Source organism: Rhinopithecus bieti, unplaced genomic scaffold (assembly GCF_001698545.2).
Source record: "Rhinopithecus bieti isolate Rb0 unplaced genomic scaffold, ASM169854v2 scaffold_33652, whole genome shotgun sequence".
In the NCBI taxonomy this organism is placed as follows: Eukaryota; Metazoa; Chordata; class Mammalia; order Primates; family Cercopithecidae; genus Rhinopithecus; species Rhinopithecus bieti.
The window spans coordinates 3,380,317-3,395,316 of record NW_016814761.1 but is presented as its reverse complement, the minus strand read 5'-3'; the positions used below and the strand labels follow the sequence as shown (position 1 = coordinate 3,395,316).

The window sequence follows — 15,000 nt, the reverse complement described above, 5'->3', positions numbered from 1 at the left end:
GGGAAAATTTAGAGAAATACAGGAGGCTTTTAGAAGTCAGTAGATTCTAGTCATTAGGGATTTGCTACTGATATTTTTCAAAAATCAGAGCAAAGCTAAGAACATTCTAAATTTTTTTTTTTTTTTTTGAGTTGGAGTTCTGCTCTTGTTGCCCAGGCTGGAGTGCAATGGCGCTATCTCGGCTCATAGCAACCTCTGCCTCCCAGGTTCAAGCAATTATCCTGCCTCAGTCTCCTGAGTAGCTGGGATTACAAGCGCCCGCCACCACGCCCGACTAATGTTTTTTTTTTTTTTGTATTTTTAGTAGAGACGAGGTTTCTCCATGTTGGTCAGACTGGTCTTGAACTCCCTACCTCAAGTGATCCACCTGCCTCGGCCTCCCAAAGTGCTGGGATTACTGGCATGAGCCACCAGGCCCGGCCAAACATTCTAAATTTAAGAAGAAAATGATTATCCATAATCACAGAAATGCCACAAACCAAACCATCTTTCTATTTGCTCCTTATACTCTGGCATTGCCCATCTATTCCAAACATTTCACATAGCTTTAGATACCTTTTACTCAAGAAGACGAAAGTATTTTTACCTGATACTTTATGATTTTAAGTATTCAAAAAATGTATTACTGATTACATTTTAAAACACTGTTATTCTTGAACATTTGTTGACTTGAACTATCTGACCTTCTCTAAAAAAAAAAAGAAAAGATTATCAAGGTGATAGCTAAAAGGAAAGAGACATCAGGCTTGCCATCTTCCACTTGAACAGAGATGAGGAAAGGTGATGGTCACAGTGACCTGGACGCCACCTCTCTGGGATGCCTTGGCCAGAATCTGCAGCGGAGGGCACTGGCCATGAAGTCCCTTCTAATGCTTCAAGCATTTGGTTCTACATTCTAGAATGTTTAGAGGCTGACGTTCTAGAAAGGTGAGCTGCAGATGAAGACCCAGCACAGAGCCTACGTCAGAATCCTCTGGTGGCCTGTCTTGGGGAAAACGGGGTGCCCGTATGGGGTTCAGAGCTCAGGAATCTGCCTTCAGGAACCTGCCTGACCTGTCCAATCCTAAGCTTTGCCCTTTTAAAACCAAATTGCTTTTTGCAGTTTAAGCTCCTGGCCATTTCCTGTTTTGCCCTGATTCAACCTGCAGAGCCGGATTGCACCCTCTTGGCCGGGTCCTGGGAGAGCAGCCGCCTCCAGCGCCTCGGCTATGCTCCGCCAAGTGGAACCCCGGAACAAATGCCCTCGGGAGCGCTCTGGGCCCGGCCGGCTGCAATTGGAGACACAGCGCCATCTAGTGGAAGAAAGAAAAAACCCACTTGCTTGCTTTATTTATTTGTTTGTTTGTTTGTTTATTTATTTATTTATTTATTTTTAATTAGTGGAGAAACCTTGAAATGGACTGAGAATCAAACGTCCTCGTTTGATACCAAAGGATCTTGAGGCCAAAGCAAATCCAGAGAAGGAAATGGATTTCCTGAATGTCACATAGCCAGCCAGTGGCAGCTTTGACGCTACAGAACCTCATCATTTGAGACACAGTTCAGCAGTCTTGGCACCATGCCACGGTGAGGAAACCAGAAGGTGAAAAAGCTAATTTTGGTTGAGTGGCATTTCAGAGCTCTGCTGAGGTGGAGGTGAACATATGCTGGGGGCTGATGTCTAAAGAGTTGTCAGTTATTTACTGTTCTATAGAATGCCTTGGCTGGACTCGCGGTGATGGGTGCAGGGCTAGAGAAAATTCAGTTGTCTGCCCTGCCCCTTACACTCCAACCGCCCCTGAAACTCACACAGGATAAGATCATGTAAATTACAGTGGGTTAGGGAGCAGGAGAGGCCACAGAGGGTCACTCACGCCCTGAAGATAGAAAACCGAATGAGAGTTTACGGAATGTTGGCCCCAACCTTTCCTATCCCCTTTTCCCTGTTAAGGAAAAATTTGAGCCTCTGATCTCAGTTGTACCTCCTTCTCCTGCTTCTTAGAAACTCCTGAAACTCTGGGTTTCTGATCCTGAGATCCCAGACAAGGGATGGGGCCAACACCCTTGTTTTCTGCTCTCTGGAGATTACCGTGACCCGGATGAAACAGGACTGCCATGAGGAACTGGGCAGTATTTGGACTTTTCAGCCAATCTACAGCTAAAAGGCATATCCACGGAGTAGACTGTTGCCCACGATTGTGGAGGGGGAAATGCTTGCTGCATTATTCAGTGTCAGTTTCAGGGGTGGAGGGAAAGGTTAAAACCAATGCTTAACTTCATTCCTTCAAAAGAAAATCCTAAATGTTGACTTGAAACATATGGCTATGCTTTGGGATAAATCGTAGTCCAGTTTCTCATGGCTATCCTAAAACAGCAAAAGGATCTCTCGGCTGCATTCTCTTCCTTCAGAGCCTGGGCCTTCCCTTGACTCCTAGACTATCATCCCAGCAGGAAGGACCAAGCCCATCTTGTCTTAAACCGAAGATTGCTGGCAGGGTTTCAACCTGTACACGTGAGTACGAAGGGTGCGCAGCTAACCTTTAAACTCACTCCTTTGATTTTATTTTTTAAAAAGCTGATTTGAGTAATGGAAACTTTGAATGCCCTTTGCTCTTCTAGCCCAGGGAATCTGACTCAGGGACTTTTGTGGACTGGAATGTCCTGAACTGGCCAAGACTTGACAAATCCTCAGGTGCCCAGGGCACTGGCTGAGTCACAGTGCAGCATCACATGGCCTGGTTTGCCCCAAGCTGCCCCTACACAGAGAGCTGGCCCCTCTCCGGGTCCTGCTCCACCTGGTTGTATCTCCTCTCCAGGGTCACCGTCCTGCCCTCCAAAATGCTTCTCCTCCAACGCACTTGGTTACAACTGGGCTTTGTTGCAGTGCCCGGGAGCCTGTTGAGATGTAGACTCATAGACAATTCAGCTTTCCAGGCCAACACATCCTGGAAAAGGAGTTGTAAAGAATATCTTCAAGATGCAGACCATATTTTCCCACAGAAACACCATCATAACTGGGGTGCGCTTCTAACCAGAGACCTGGCTCCAAATGCCTCCCAGTGATATCCCCAGCATAGCCTAAAAGCTAATGTATCCCGAAAACTCTGTGATCATTTATCAGAAGAACTCTCAGACAAGCCTTTCGCCCTTAACACTGGCAGGGCCCTCAGCGTGTGACTCAGTGTCCTGAACTGAGCCTGTTCCTCCCCAACCACACATGCTGAAGCCCCTTTCCCTCCTCTCCCGGCCTTCATCTTGAGACTGTTAGCCTGTTAGTTGTTCTGCATTGACTCTTCTCTTTTCCTCACTGAATTCCTTTCACTAAAAGACTTTTGAACAATTCACAATTTCATATGCCTTCCCATCCCTGCAACTCCCACATTGACAGAATCCAGCCTGTGATGAGCCCCAGACTGTCATAACAGCAACCCTCCACAGATGACTAAGCCTAAGGGAACCCCCATGTAATACAGGTCAGAGCCCTCATACAGCCTGAAGATACCTCAAATCCTCTATGCCTTAAGGGGAAAGGGTAGCTAAGTAGGACATTCCTTTTCTCAAAAGCTGTTTATTGAATTCTTTTCATGTGTCAGCACTTTGCAAGGCACTCAGGAGACAGCTGCAAATAAAATGGACAGGCCAGGTGTGGTAACTCACACCTGTAATCCCAGCACTTTGGGAGATCAAGGTGGGAGGATCACTTGAGCTTAGGAGTTCGAGACCAGCCTGGACAACATAGGGAGACCTGTTTCTACTAAAAAAAACAAAAACAAACAAACAAAAAATTAGCCAGGCGTGGTGGTGTGCACCTGTAGTCCCAGCTACTCAGGAGGCTGAGGCGAGAGGATCCCTTGAACCAAGGAGGTTGAAGCTGCAATGAGCCATTATCACACCACTGCACCCCAGCTGAGTGACAGAGACCCTGCCTCAAAAAACAAACAAAAACAAAAACAAATGAGAAAGCTGTGCTTATATGGAGCTCTAGAGGGGAAGGTATAAATGGCATTTGTCCAATGAGCAGAAAGGCTTGGGAGTCAGGAAGTCTGAGGAGCTAGTCTAGACACTTCCACTCAGAGTGGAGGCTAAGTCACTCCCTCTCTGATCCAATCTCCTCATCTGGAGAATGAAAAGATCGGACCTGGTCACAGGGAAGGGCTCTCAATTGTGACCCGCTAAGGGCTCTTTGATCCGTGGCCCTATAGACTCCTGTACGTAGACTCTTTGGCTTGTACTATATAGACTCTTAGGCTTCTCAGCCAAGAGACTAGAGCTCTCCTGCCTCTCCTTCAGTGGAACGTTCAAGTCAACTCCTCTCTCTGACCCCACGATTCTTTTCCACTTTGCTCATTCTTTGGCCTTAAGAAAGAAAGAAGAGAGAACACATCTCCATCAGGTTCACCTGCCTGCTTTCCCCTCTTATTCCCCTTGTACCCCTTTCTCCGTTTTTATGTGGTCACGAACATTTTTCAAGGACAGTTTTAAGTGACCCTCTTCTTCGAAGATGGCTTTTGAGGGTGGAATGCCTCTTTGGGGTCACTGTGATGCCTTTGGGGGTATCTGTCCCCTTAAGCATGCCCAAGGAAGCAGTGGACAGATCCCAGGGAGGGATTCAGTACAGTTGGTGCAGCAGAACCACTGGAAACCAATTAACAGGCTGAATACCAGAGTAAGGACAGTGGCCAAAGAACAGGCACCCTGTGGTAAACAATTACCAGTGTGGGCAGGGACGGCAATGTAGGTCAGCTCTCAGCCAGGAAATCATTTCACAAGTGCAAAATGCGAATCCTTCTGGAAGTGGAATTTAGGGAATGAGTTGTTTTGTTTTCTATATTTGGGAGGATGGCCACCTGGTCACCGTGCACCTCACCTTGGTTTCTAAGACAGCTGGTCTTGGCATCCACCTTCCTCCAAAAGAAAGTGGCTCAGAGGCCTTTCTAACTTTGATCTTCTGGCTGAGGATCGTGACAGACGAGGCCAGTTCTTGCTTTATGGACCGGGTCTGGGTTCCAGATAGTGTGCAGGAGTTGTATGTCCACGTTTTGGTAGACACTGGATATTTTTTGGCATGGAAGTATTTTATTCTTTCTTGTTTATTTTTTAAGAATACACAACTGTCGGCATCTAGAGTACTTGTAAAGATTTGACGTTTTACATGAGTGTCTAGGGAACCTGAAATTAAGGTCAATGTCCAGGCTTTAAGGACTATTCTGGAAGGGATTTGGTCATCAGAAACAGGAGACTTTGGGGTTCAGATCTTGGTCTAGAGGCTCAGGTCCATATGAGCCACTGTGACATTTAACCTCCTAACTTGGCGTGGGCACGGAACCTTTGAGTTTACAAAGCATTTCCGTGTTTCTTCTCTCTCTGTTCCTCAGAACAGTTTTGGAAAGCAGGCAGGGCAGGTGTTAACATCTTTGCATGTTGGATAAGGTTCAAAAAGGCTAAAGCTTTTTTTTAAAAAAAATAGAGATGAGGTCTTTCTACGTTGCCCAGGCTGGTCTTGAACTCCTGACCTAGAGCAATCCTCCCACCTCGGCCTCCCAAAGTGCTGGGATAACAGGCGTGAGCCACACCTGGCCAAGAAAGGCTAAATCTTGTACATGGCAGTCAAGGCTGGAGTAAGATCTCCTAGTATGGAGGCCAGGAGTCTTTTCCCCATGCAATAGTGTGATTAGGTGGTCTTCTGAGAGAACCCTGCTCAGACAGGACAGCTGTATTAGAGAAAACATATTTCTGGCATCTAGCTGTTAACCTTATTCTAGGAAATACTTGGATTTAGTAATAACTCAAGGGAAGTTGGGCCACCACATTGCTTGGTATCGGCATGTGGCCTACTGGACACCACCTTCCCTGGAAGGCCCAAGCCACAGAACCCTGACAGGCATTTTCCTGGGTGGTTCCTGATTCTGCTGCAAAAAGACCAGAGGAGAAACTGCATCTTCTAAATATCTGTGACTCCCTAGGGAAGCGAGGGTTGCCATTTCGAAGGGCTTCAGAGGCTCTGCTGTCTGCTCTCTGACCTCACTCCAGTGCGTCTTTCTCCTGAGGCTGCATTCCCTGCTGGCATACTTTGGCACTTTGGCCTCTGGATTATGGGTGAGTACTGACCGAACCCCTAGATCCTCACCTTCTCAGGCACTGCATGGGACATCTCTTTGACATATGGCCCTAACGATGGCTAAATTTTCTGCTAGCCTTTTCTTTTCTTTTGGATTCAGGGTCTCACCCTGTCAGCCAGGCTGGAACGCAGTGAGGCAATCATGGTTCACTGCAGCCTTGAGCTCCCAAGCTCAAGCGATCCTCCCGCCTCAGCCTCTTGAGTAGCTGGGACTACAGGTGTGTGCTATCATACTCAGCTAATTTTTATTATTATTATTTTTTGTAGAGACAGAGTCCCACTATGTTGCCCAGGCCGGTTTGCTGGCCTTTTCATAAAAGAGCAAATAACTGTCATCCTTAACTTAGCAGTGTAAACCTCCATCCATGAAAAGCACCTGCTGACAGCTAGTCATTTTAAGAAATATAGCATTTCTTAAAATGGTACATGAGAAAGTTTGCAGAAGCAATTGTCTAGAACCCTTCTGGTCTTGCTTCACACTGCCAGCTGAGTTATCATCCTAAGTGAATCACAGTAGAATCCTGCTTTGACGCATTTCTAACCAATTGGACCAGCTGCAGCTCACACTGCCCTCAACTCCCCAAATAGCGTTCCATGCAGTAAATAGTAGGTTGGCCCAAAAGTAATCGCGGTTTTTGCCATCACTTTTCAATGGTAAAAACTGAGATTACTTTTGCACCAACCCGATACTTGGCATGAAACGGCTTTCAGGGTACTCTCTAGAGCCTCATTATAGAGGGGTAAATGTTAGGGGCAAAGGAATTCATTGTGCAGCTGTAGGAGTTTAATGTCTTTTAAGCCAGGAATTGTGTAACTAATGAGCATGCCATGAAAGCCACAGACCACCTCATTAAATGTCAGAGCCATTTCCCAGGTTGGGGAGAAATGAACATCCTCAAAGAAAACCCATCTCATCAATTAATGAAGATTTTTTTTTTAATGTGGTAAATATTCAGCAGACATTTCTAATAGACAAAGAGCATTCACCAGAGGACTTAAAGAAGAAAAGCCCCAGATTTCTGGTGGGATGCGGAGGGAGGAGGGTGGTGAGAAGGAAGAGGCTTCTCTACATGGTGTACTCCGTTGTCAAGAAGCAGCTGGTTTGTGATTTCAGGGTTCGGATGATTTTCAGTGGCTCTCCCTTCCTTTCAAGGACCCTTCTATCCTTGTAGGTATTGCTTACTCTTCTAGAGCCACCATTAGGATTGTTGTGTGGTTAAAAGAGAGAATCCAGACTGGGCGCAGTGGCTCAAGCCTGGAATCTTAGCACTTTGGGAGGCTAAGGCGGGCAGATCGCCTGAGATCAGGAGTTCCGAGACCAGCCTGGCCTACATGGTGAAGCTCCGTCTCTATTAAAAATACAAAAAAAAAAAAAAAAAAAATTAGCCAGGCATGGTGTCCTATGCTTGTAATCCCAGCTACTCAGGAGGCTGAGGCAGGAGAATTGCTTGAACCCAGGGGCAGAGGTTGCAGTGAGCTGAAATCACACCACTGCACTCCAGCCTGGGCAGCAGAACAAGACTCCGTCTCAAAAAAAAAAGAAAGAAAGAAAGAAAGAAAGAAAGAAAGAAAGAAAGAAAGAAAGAAAGAGAAAAAAAGAGAGAGAGAGAATCCACCAGGTACAGTGGTGCACACCTGTAGTCCCAGCTACTTTGGAGGTTGAGAGGCAGGAGGATTACTTGGGCCTGGGAGTTTGAGGCTGCAGTGAGCTCTGGTCTTGCCACTGCACTCCAGCCTGGGTAGCAGAGCAAGACCTTATCTCAAAAAAAAAAAAAAAAAATGTTCTTTAAAATATGTAATATGTGTACAGCTTCACCTACCCTTTACTGAACAGCATGTGTTGTTCTTACTTGTTAAACACTATAAACAGCAATTCTTAGGTTCCACTGTGAGGATGAGATAAACTTAAGCCTGCCTACGTATGTTTAAAGCAAAAGAAAACCAGAATTCATTAAAAAAACATAAAAAGCTAGGCACAGTAGTGCATGCCTGTAATCCCAGCTACCTGGGAGGCTAAGGTGGGAGGACCCCTTGAGCCCAGGAGTTCAAGGCCAGACTGGTCAACATAGTGAGACCCTGTCTCAAACAAAACAAAACAAAACAAAACAAAACAAACAATCACAACAAAAGAGAATCCACAAAAAGCTTATGCTTCAGTGCCTGACACACAGCAAACGTTTGGGGGTATTTGCTGCCTTATGTTATTTAAAAATATCATTATTGAGGGAGGACAGTGTCCCTTTGTGTGAAAGGGGAAATAGAGGCAGAAGTCAAGGAGAACTGGTGGCCTTGGGCACTACAGAAGGTCTCATCTGCTCTTGGGTGTACCTGTCACAGGCCAGGCTGTGAAAGTGACAGTGACAATGACAGTGTTGGAGGAAGTGTTGGAAGGAGCCCAGACTGCATGTCCATGGGTGCTGGTCAGGCACTGACAGCAACCCTCCAGGGTATGTTGGTGGTCTGGGTTATGTGAAGACAGCAGTGTGGTCACAGATAAAAAGGCTCCAGGCTGTCCTTTATCAAGAGCCTTGTTCATTGCCTGGTGCCTTGCAGCAAGACCCTGCTTACACTGCACCAGCCTCAGCATAGGCCTCCAAACGGACCTCCATGCCTCCAGTTGGTCTCACCCTCGGCTTGCCTGCATACAGCCACCACAGAGTGCCCTCTAAGATGAGCTTCTGATTTGGGCCCTGATACAGCCCTGGGTTAAAATCACCACTGGCTCTCCTTTGCCTACAGGTCAAATCCATACATCCTGGTGTGGTCTTCAGGGCCCTTTACGATCCCCTTCCCTAACTATCTCTCTGGAAGCATTGGCACTAGCCACTCTGAACTTGCCACGTGTTGGGAGACAGGCCCTTTCTCATTCCAAGCTCAGGACATGCCCTTTCCCCTGCCTGGAAAGCCCTTCCCTACTACCTTGTCTGCCTGGCAAGCTCGTGTTTCACCGATCAGGAATCAGAGGCAGGGTGGCCCGTTTGTGTGGCCTTTGCTGACTTCTTCCAGCAAGGACCTTCCTGCGGCTACCTGATAGGGCACCCTCACACACCAGGTAAAACTCTTGTGCCTCCCTTGTAGACAATGACCTCTTCCAGGGCAGGTCTCAGTCCCCGAGGCCTCGCCTAGAACGTGATGTATAACAGACATTAGGTGTTTGTTGAATGAAGTGCCCTTTGTATGCAATGCCAGGGTTTTCAGCAATTTTCTAAAAGTCTGACTTGATGGGTAAGACACAGTGCTTGAATTAGGTAAAGGAATTTCTTTTTTGTCTGTAGCCTAAGAAATAAAAACCAGTCTGATGGGCAGGAGGTGGGGGTTGGGGAGTTTCTCTTCTCCATCTTCTGTTACCTCCTCAGACTCAGTTGCACCCAAGCTCTGAAAGGGGCCCTGGGGAGTGTCTGCTATGGTTACTTCCCATCTCTGCCTTCACACACTCTTTTGTGAAGGAACCTTCTGCTCGCCCAATGTGTTTCCTGCTATTCGAGAGGCGGCCGCCCTTGCCGACCCCACTGCCACTTTCTGCATGGGGCTTGGGTATTGCAGAACAATGTAGCCTGGCCTTGGATAACACTCTTTGGGACTTGCCATATGTGGTCTCTTTCAGCCTCCTTCAAAGGCACAGTGTGAACATTTACACCAGAAATTGTCCTAGGCATGAAACTTGTGTCATTGATGATTAAAGGATGGTAAACACCATTTAATCACCTCCTCATTTTTGTAGTAACAAAATGCCAAAGCACTAGGGACTGGACTTGAAATGTCCTCTGAACTCTGTAGCAGGGGCTGTCATCTTGGGTTGGGGGGGTCAAAGTATTTCAGAACCACCTGCCGATTTTTCTTGCACAGATGGGCTGACTGATCCTGGTGCCCTCCCTCTTGCCCCCCAGATTCTCCTCACCCCTTTGCCTCCTCTGTCCTGCCGCAGTCACGGAGCAGGGCTTCACCATTACAGACCCTGCATCTGAATCCCAGCCCTCTGCTCAATGGCTGTGCCACCTTGGCCAAATTGCTCTTCCTCTCTGAGTCCCATTTCCTCCTCTGTAGAATGGAGGTAAGACGTTTGATCTCATTTGATTTGAAGATCAAATGAGAGTCTGTGAAGTTCTTAGTAGACACCAAAAACAAGTTCATTCCATTCTCCTCATCCCTTCCTTGTTTTAGCTAGAAATTCACCCCAGGTTCCACCGAAGAAACGGCACCCCAGGTGGCCACGTAGGAAGTTGTCTGGGCACTTCCACTGTCTGGACAGTGCAGCTTTGGCAAAGAGAGAGTGAGGCCTTGGGCAAAACATAGGCCATCTCCCTCTTCTTTCTACTGCCTGAGGAAAGCTCTACATACTGACCAGACCCTTCATGGCAAGGGGTGCCACAGATTTGAACTTATGTCTGGGCCAGCAGAGGTGGGGGGCATTGTGGTGCATTTCCTTGGGGGGCAGTGAAAGGTAGTAAGCTCTCTAGGAGGTATGCCAGGTAGCGCTGTAGAGTGACCAAATGGCCTGGCTGTGAGAGAGGGACCAAGAAGAAGCACGTGGGGAGAGGGTGAAAGCTGACCAATGAGGCAGGGCCATAGCAGGGCTATGTTGGCAATGGACAGGGAGCCCTTGGTAGCCCACCAGTCATTTGACGCCCTGCTCAGGGCTACTCCTCTTACTTTAAGGTTACATTTGAGCACACTGCAAGCATGTCCACCCATGTTCTTGACCTCACTGTTTTTAAAATGGAGGCAAGTCCCTACCTTACAAAGTGATTGGCAAGGATGGTGACAATGATGCTCTCCAGGTGCCATGTTGGATGCTGAGAGCTTCATGTGTATCCACGCGTTTAATTCCCACAACCCTGGGAGGTAAGTACACTAACAACCCATGTTTTCAATACTGGGAACTAAGGCACAGAGAGGCTAACTAACTGCCTAAGGTGGGTTGATGGGTAGTTGGGAGACTTGGAACTGAGCCCTGGTGATCTGGGCCTGTGGAGCTTGCCCTTCACCATCTATCATGCTACAGAAAGAGCTCTTTTTGCCCTTGAAACCTAAATGACTTTTTTGGCTCAGGTTGTCCTCCAGTAGTTGAGGTTAAGTCAGCAGCACTGGCTTAGAGAAGATACATCTAAGAATCTGGAGATTCCTCTTCCTCTTAGATAATGTACCTTTAGGTTGCCATTTTCCAAAGGCCCCAAACCAATGCATGAGGGGTTTGCTCTTGAGTTCATGGGACGTTCATTTATTATTCAATATGTGCTTACCAGCCAGGCACTGGGTGCCCGGAGCACAGACAGGCAAGGCCCCTGCTCTCATGAACCTTATATTGGGGTTGGGGAAATAGCTGATAAATAAAAAAGTCAAAAAATAAGGTAATTTCAGGTAATCATAAAAAAATGAAGAAAAGCCAAGTCAGGTTAATGGGGTACAGACTGAACAGTAGTTGGAGAAGGGGAAGGAGAATGGGGAAATGACACGCTGGTGCAGCAGGCAGATTGTTCTGTAGGAATTTTGAACTCAACATTTCCTAATTCTGTGATCTCCTTCAGGCAGAGAAAATGTCATTTGACTTGTACAGCAACCTCTACACACACCCACTTGCCCAACCACCCTATCCTGACATAAAGTGTGTCAGTTTAGGCACAGGTTAAGCATCAAATAAGGGAAGATGTTCTCTAAATGCCAGAGCTTCTGGAGCTCAGGGAGGCTGTGAGTCTCCTTGTTCACCTGGCCCCCAGTGTAAATGCTTCAGAAACATAGTCCCCTGCAGGCTGGCTACTGGCTGGGTCAGAGGGCTGGATAGCAATTGTTGAATCTCAGATCTGAACATTTTGCATAAAGAAGACTGTTTGCACTCACAACTTTGCATAGTACTGGCTTTTAGCAAAATCTCCAGTTACAGGCCATGAAGACCCCAACCCTAGTGGGCTGTGGAGTTATAGAACTGAAAGGGTCCTGAGAGGTCGCCCAGTCTCTGTCTCCACACAGGGAATGTATAAGCCATCCTGGTTACAGGGCTCCATTTCTTTTCTTGGATATACCCAAGGACAAGAGCTCATAGTCATCTGGGCCTGGGCAGCACGCACTTCACCACCCATCATGCTACAGAAAGAGCTCTTTTTGCCCTTGAAACTTAAATGACTTTTTGTGGCTCAGGTTGTCCTCCAGTAGTTGAGGTTAAGTCAGCAGCATTGGCTTAGAGAAGATACATCTAGGAATCTGGAGATTCCTCTTCCTCTTAGATAATGTACCTTTCCGTTGCATTCCAAAGGCCCCAAACCAATGCACCAGGGGTGTGCTCAAGGCTGGGAGCTCCTGGAGGGCAGAGGGCACATCTCTCTTTTCGTATCCCCAGTGCTCAGCACTGAGCAGGCGCTCAGCAAGTGTCTGTGGAGCAAACAAAGAGAGAAATGAAAATAGAAGGTGGGTAGTTGCTATAATAAAAATGAGCATTTGCACCTGCTTTTACAGGTGTCAAAGCATTCTCCATGCACGTTATTTCGAAATTTATTCCCAAAATAAATAGTTCCCAAAACGTATTCACCCAGTGTCCTCAGAATTACAGCTCTGCCTCAGATCTAGACTTGGAACTCAGGCTACAGTGTTTTCCTTCAGAAGTGTGGTCCCTGAAAGGGACTCCAGCAGGGGCCATTCGAGTATCTGATTGCTTATGTGACACTGTCTCACTTATAGGCTGGGCTTTCGTTCTTGTGAAAATGTGAACTATTTAGAAAACAGGAACCTACCTGTCTTCATGGTCCCTTGCTGCAAAGAATATATTATCTTGATTAAGGTAATGAGAAACCTGCTCTGAAATATGTGGATGAGGACCAAAGCAGATGGGCTGAATTAATCTGTGTTTGCCAGCTCTACATAGAGCACTGCAAGGAACTTTGGAAATCATGCCAGGCTCTTTGGGGATGGCATCAATGTGAGACACGTCACTGTGAACTGGCTGAAGGGCTTGGGTGACTCAAATGACCTAAGTAAGTTTTGTGCCTATGATGCTGAGTTGCTTTTTGTTTTTTAAATCAGGATCTTGAACAGTTGCATTTCTGAGAGGTTGACACCTATTAAGTACAGTGCCCACTGCTAGGCACCAAGAGGCACAGCAATGAATTAGCCACAAGCTGATCTTGCAGGGCCTTAAAGCCTTGTGGAAGAGGCCAGATGTGCACCGGTTCTTTCCTACTCAGCCCTTTGACTCTCAGCTCCTATGTAACTTTCCAGAGGCCTCCCCCATCCTCAGTCTGTGACTCCATAACACCCTTGAATTGATTCATCATTCCACACTCACTGAGCAACTACCCTGTGCCAGGCACTGTTTTAGGCACTGGGAGTGCATCGGTAAAGAAAATTGACAATTGTGCTAATCTCGTGATAGATATGATAGCTTTCTGTGTACCTCTCTGCCTCCCTGCACTGGGCTGGGAGCTCCTGGAAGGCAGTGGGCACATCTTTCTTTTTGTATCCCCAGTGCTTGGCACAAAGCAGGCACTCAGCAAGTGTCTGTGGAGCAAATAAAGAGATAGAAGATGGGTAGTTGCTAAAATAAAAATGAGCATTTTTACCTATTCATACAGGTGTCAAAGCATTCTCCATGCACGTTATTTCATCCGATTCTTCACAACCACTCCTCTCAGAGCACTTGTTTCCATTTGTGGGTGGGAAGATGGAGGCTGGGAGAAGCAATGACCCACCCAGACGAAAAGCATGGAACATTTGAATCCGAATCCCCTGTTCTTTCTACGCCACATCAGAGTGTTTTATAAAAAGTCTTGAGGGAGATAATGAGCTGGAAAAACTCAAGGGAGGGAGAGGTCTCTTCTGGCCAAGGCTTCAGGGAAATCAGGGCTGAAGCTGACACGGAAAGGTGGCCTCCTGACAAGTGGTGCTGGGGTCAGGGGAGAGGAAGCCTGAGCAAAGATATGAGAACAAGACAGCCCTGGAGAGTCATCAGACCATAGGTGTTGGAAGGGACCTCATCCAGCCCAGAAGTTCTTAGCCCAGCTGAGCCTTAGCATTCCCTGGGGAGTTTCTAAAAGAGTGGTTCCCAGAATCCAGCTCCAGAGACAGTAATTCAGTCGATCTGGGGCAGATCTTTTTGAAAAGTTCCAGAGGCTTTGGGATGTGGAGGCCCCTTTTAAAATCCATTATTCTATTTTTGCCTATTGGACAATCTTAGAATTCAAAAGCCATCTGGGAGGCGTTTCTGGCTACACTGAGTGGGGGTTGCCCATCCCAATCTGTAGAAAGAGTGCTGTCTGGGATTTGCTGGTGACTTTCTGCATTTCCCCTAATGCTTGCCTCCTGGCCTTTGTCTGCTAGCCACGCCCCCGTTTACCGTCTTCCATCTCCTCTGCCTGAATGTGAAGGGACAACCTCTTCCGTGGACTGTGAATGTACATGTCAATTTCTCTCTTGGGCAGGTGTCTGTGACTCACACCTTGGACTTCCTGGAGGACGGGACTGAGGACTCTAGACAGGTTGATGCCAGATGCCTTGGCTAGCAGGCCTGGTGGGGAATGATCTGAGCAGGGTAGTGTAGCCTGAACAGACAAGACCAAGTGCAAGCACATTTTCAGTAAGGCCCAGGAATGTCTCCTCAACAGCAATGGGGACAAACGCTCTCTGCAGAGGGAACTGATTTCCTGTGCTCCCAGACTGGCCTTTGCCTCCACCTGCCTCTCACACCTCCTCCACCCTCTTTTTTTTTTTTTTAAGTCCAAATTAAAAGACATTAGAAACCCATGGCTTGGTAGCACTAGTCCTCAGACTGAATGCTAAAAGCTCTGACCAGGCTGCTGTGAAGTCAAGCAATCAGACATCTTTCCAGAGACCGTTTACTGTAGATGAAGAGGACTATTTCCCGCCACTGTTGTGCTAGTCAATATCTCACTTGACTATGGACAAGTGAGATAAAAAGC

At 47.1% G+C, this 15,000-nt stretch overlaps 1 protein-coding gene across 1 annotated transcript in view; it reads left to right on the top strand.

Moving 5' to 3' along the window:
- The first annotated feature begins 5,948 nt into the window (after positions 1 to 5,948).
- The window catches only part of PLA2G2C (phospholipase A2 group IIC), a 49,890-nt gene continuing 40,838 nt past the window's right edge, over positions 5,949 to 15,000 (top strand). Inside the window, exon 1 of the mRNA XM_017852171.1 lies at positions 5,949 to 6,075. The gene's annotated coding sequence lies outside the window, so the exon portion shown is untranslated. The remainder of the gene's footprint in view (positions 6,076 to 15,000) is intronic.